Source organism: Coregonus clupeaformis, chromosome 17 (assembly GCF_020615455.1).
Source record: "Coregonus clupeaformis isolate EN_2021a chromosome 17, ASM2061545v1, whole genome shotgun sequence".
In the NCBI taxonomy this organism is placed as follows: domain Eukaryota; kingdom Metazoa; phylum Chordata; class Actinopteri; order Salmoniformes; family Salmonidae; genus Coregonus; species Coregonus clupeaformis.
Genome location: NC_059208.1, coordinates 29861558 through 29866708, shown reverse-complemented (window position 1 = coordinate 29866708; position 5151 = coordinate 29861558).

The following is a 5151-nucleotide window of genomic DNA, read 5'->3' as shown; positions in this document are numbered from 1 at the left end:
TATAACACCTGCTCTCTAGTCTATAACACCTGCTCTTGTCTATAACACCTGCTCTAGTCTATAACACCTGCTCTAGTCTATAACCCCTGCTCTAGTCTATAACCCCTGCTCTAGTCTATAACAGGCTCTAGTCTATAACACCTGCTCTAGTCTATAATATCTGCTCTATTATATAACACCTGCTCTCTAGTCTATGACACCTGCTCAAGTCTATAACACCTGCTCTCTAGTCTATAACAACTGTTCTAGTCTATAACACCTGCTCTCTAGTCTATAACACCTGCTCTAGTCTATAACACCTGCTCTAGTCTATGACACCTGCTCTCTAGTCTATAACACCTGCTCTAGTCTATAACACCTGCTCTCTAGTCTATAACACCTGCTCTCTAGTCTATAACACCTGCTCTAGTCTATAACACCTGCTCTAGTCTATAACACCTGTTCTAGTCTATAACACCTGCTCTAGTCTATAACACCTGCTCTCTAGTCTATAACACCTGCTCTAGTCTATAACCCCTGCTCTAGTCTATAACCCCTACTCTAGTCTATAACACCTGCTCTAGTCTATAACACCTCCTCTAGTCTATAACCCCTGTTCTAGTCTATAACACCTGCTCTCTAGTCTATAACACCTGTTCTAGTCTATGACACCTGTTCTAGTCTATAACACCTGCTCTAGTCTATAACACCTGCTCTAGTCTATAACACCTGCTCTAGTCTATAACACCTGCTCTAGTCTATAACACCTGCTCTCTAGTCTATAACACCTGCTCTTGTCTATGACACCTGCTCTCTAGTCTATGACACCTGCTCTCTAGTCTATAACACCTGCTCTCTCTAGTCTATAACACCTGCTCTAGTCTACAACACCTGCTCTAGTCTATAACCCCTGCTCTAGTCTATAACACCTGCTCTCTAGTCTATAACACCTGCTCTAGTCTATAACCCCTGCTGTAGTCTATGACACCTGCTCTCTAGTCTATAACACCTGTTCTAGTCTATGACACCTGTTCTAGTCTATAACAACTGCTCTAGTCTATAACACCTGCTCTCTAGTCTATAACCCCTGCTCTAGTCTATAACACCTGCTCTCTAGTCTATAACACCCGCTCTAGTCTTTAACACCTGCTCTCTATAGTCTATAACCCCTGCTCAAATCTATAACACCTGCTCTTAAATCTATAACATCTGTTCTAGTCTATAACACCTGCTCTCTAGTCTATAACCCCTGCTCTAGTCTATAACACCAGCTCTAGTGTATAACACCTGCTCTAGTCTATAGCACCTTCTCTAGTCTATAACACCTTCTCTAGTCTATAACACCTGCTCTATTCTATAACACCTGTTCTAGTCTATAACACCTGCTCTAGTCTATAACACCTGCTCTCTAGTCTATAACACCTGCTCTAGTCTATAACCCCTGCTCTAGTCTATAACCCCTACTCTAGTCTATAACACCTGCTCTAGTCTATAACACCTCCTCTAGTCTATAACACCTGTTCTAGTCTATAACACCTGCTGTAGTCTATAACACCCGCTCTAGTCTATAACACCTGCTCTCTATAGTCTATAACCCCTGCTCTAGTCTATAACACTATAACACCTGTTCTAGTCTATAACAACTGCTCTAGTCTATAACACCTGCTCTCTAGTCTATAACACCTGCTCTAGTCTATAACTCCCTGCTCTAGTCTATAACACCTGCTCTCTATAGTCTATAACCCCTGCTCTAGTCTATAACACCTGCTCTCTAGTCTATAACACCTGCTCTAGTCTATAACACCTGCTCTAGTCTATAACACCTTCTCTCTAGTCTATAACACCTGATCTAGTCTATAACACCTGCTCTCTAAGTCTATAACACCCTGCTCTAGTCTATAACACCTGCTCTCTAGTCTATAACACCTGCTCTAGTCTATAACACCTGCTCTAGTCTATAACACCTGCTCTAGTCTATAACACCTGCTCTAGTCTATAACCCCTGCTCTAGTCTATAACACCTGCTCTAGTCTATAACACCTGCTCTAGTCTATAACACCTGCTCTATTCTATAACACCTGCTCTCTAGTCTATAACACCTGCTCTAGTCTATAACACCTGCTCTCTAGTCTATAACAACTGTTCTAGTCTATAACACCTGCTCTCTAGTCTATAACACCTGCTCCTAGTCTATAACACCTGTTCTAGTCTATAACACCTGCTCTCTAGTCTATAACACCTGCTCTAGTCTATAACACCTGCTCTCTAGTCTATAACACCTCTCTCTAGTCTATAACACCTGCTCTCTAGTCTATAACACCTGCTCTATTCTATAACACCTGTTCTAGTCTATAACACCTGCTCTAGTCTATAACACCTGCTCTCTAGTCTATAACACCTGCTCTAGTCTATAACCCCTGCTCTAGTCTATAACACCTGCTACTCTAGTCTATAACACCTGCTCTAGTCTATAACACCTCCTCTAGTCTATAACCCCTGTTCTAGTCTATAACACCTGCTCTCTAGTCTATAACACCTGTTCTAGTCTATGACACCTGTTCTAGTCTATAACACATGCTCTAGTCTATAACACCTGCTCTATTCTATAACACCTGTTCTAGTCTATAACACCTGCTCTAGTCTATAACACCTGCTCTCTAGTCTATAACACCTGCTCTTGTCTATGACACCTGCTCTCTAGTCTATAACACCTGCTCTCTAGTCTATAACACCTGCTCTCTCTAGTCTATAACACCTGCTCTAGTTTACAACACCTGCTCTAGTCTATAACCCCTGTTCCAGTCTATAACACCTGCTCTCTAGTCTATAACACCTGCTCTAGTCTATAACCCCTGCTGTAGTCTATGACACCTGCTCTCTAGTCTATAACACCTGTTCTAGTCTATGACACCTGTTCTAGTCTATAACAACTGCTCTAGTCTATAACACCTGCTCTCTAGTCTATAACCCCTGCTCTAGTCTATAACCCCTGCTCTCCTAGTCTATAACACCCGCTCTAGTCTTTAACACCTGCTCTCTATAGTCTATAACCCCTTCTAAAATCTATAACACCTGCTCTTAAATCTATAACACCTGTTCTAGTCTATAACATCTGCTCTCTAGTCTATAACACCTGCTCGCTTGTCGATAACATCAGTTCTAGTCTATAACACCTGCTCTCTAGTCTATAACACCTTCTCTAGTCTATAACACCTTCTCTAGTCTATAACACCTGCTCTATTCTATAACACCTGTTCTAGTCTATAACACCTGCTCTAGTCTATAACACCTGCTCTCTAGTCTATAACACCTGCTCTAGTCTATAACCCCTGCTCTAGTCTATAACCCCTGCTCTAGTCTATAACACCTGCTCTAGTCTATAACACCTCCTCTAGTCTATAACACCTGTTCTAGTCTATAACACCTGCTGTAGTCTATAACTCCCGCTCTAGTCTATAACACCTGCTCTCTATAGTCTATAACACCTGCTCTCCAGTCTATAACACCTGTTCTAGTCTATAACAACTGCTCTAGTCTATAACACCTGCTCTCTAGTCTATAACACCTGCTGTAGTCTATAACTCCCGCTCTAGTCTATAACACCTGCTCTCTATAGTCTATAACCCCTGCTCTAGTCTATAACACCTGCTCTCCAGTCTATAACACCTGTTCTAGTCTATAACAACTGCTCTAGTCTATGACACCTGCTCTCTAGTCTATAACACCCGATCTAGTCTATAACACCTGCTCTCTATAGTCTATAACCCCTGTTCTAGTCTATAACACCTGCTCTCTAGTCTATAACACCTGTTCTAGTCTATGACACCTGTTCTAGTCTATAACACATGCTCTAGTCTATAACACCTGCTCTATTCTATAACACCTGTTCTAGTCTATAACACCTGCTCTAGTCTATAACACCTGCTCTCTAGTCTATAACACCTGCTCTTGTCTATGACACCTGCTCTCTAGTCTATGACACCTGCTCTCTAGTCTATAACACCTGCTCTCTCTAGTCTATAACACCTGCTCTAGTTTACAACACCTGCTCTAGTCTATAACCCCTGTTCCAGTCTATAACACCTGCTCTCTAGTCTATAACACCTGCTCTAGTCTATAACCCCTGCTGTAGTCTATGACACCTGCTCTCTAGTCTATAACACCTGTTCTAGTCTATGACACCTGTTCTAGTCTATAACAACTGCTCTAGTCTATAACACCTGCTCTCTAGTCTATAACCCCTGCTCTAGTCTATAACCCCTGCTCTCTAGTCTATAACACCCGCTCTAGTCTTTAACACCTGCTCTCTATAGTCTATAACCCCTGCTCAAATCTATAACACCTGCTCTTAAATCTATAACACCTGTTCTAGTCTATAACACCTGCTCTCTAGTCTATAACACCTGCTAACTTGTCGATAACATCAGTTCTAGTCTATAACACCTGCTCTCTAGTCTATAACACCTTCTCTAGTCTATAACACCTTCTCTAGTCTATAACACCTGCTCTATTCTATAACACCTGTTCTAGTCTATAACACCTGCTCTAGTCTATAACACCTGCTCTCTAGTCTATAACACCTGCTATAGTCTATAATCCCTGCTCTAGTCTATAACCCCTACTCTAGTCTATAACACCTGCTCTAGTCTATAACACCTCCTCTAGTCTATAACAACTGCTCTAGTCTATAACACCTGCTCTCTAGTCTATAACACCTGCTGTAGTCTATAACACCCGCTCTAGTCTATAACACCTGCTCTCTATAGTCTATAACCCCTGCTCTAGTCTATAACACCTGCTCTCCAGTCTATAACACCTGTTCTAGTCTATAACAACTGCTCTAGTCTATGACACCTTCTCTCTAGTCTATAACACCCGATCTAGTCTATAACACCTGCTCTCTATAGTCTATAACCCCTGTTCTAGTCTATAACACCTGCTCTCTAGTCTATAACACCTGTTCTAGTCTATGACACCTGTTCTAGTCTATAACACATGCTCTAGTCTATAACACCTGCTCTTTTCTATAACACCTGTTCTAGTCTATAACACCTGCTCTAGTCTATAACACCTGCTCTCTAGTCTATAACACCTGCTCTTGTCTATGACACCTGCTCTCTAGTCTATAACACCTGCTCTCTAGTCTATAACACCTGTCTCTCTAGTCTATAA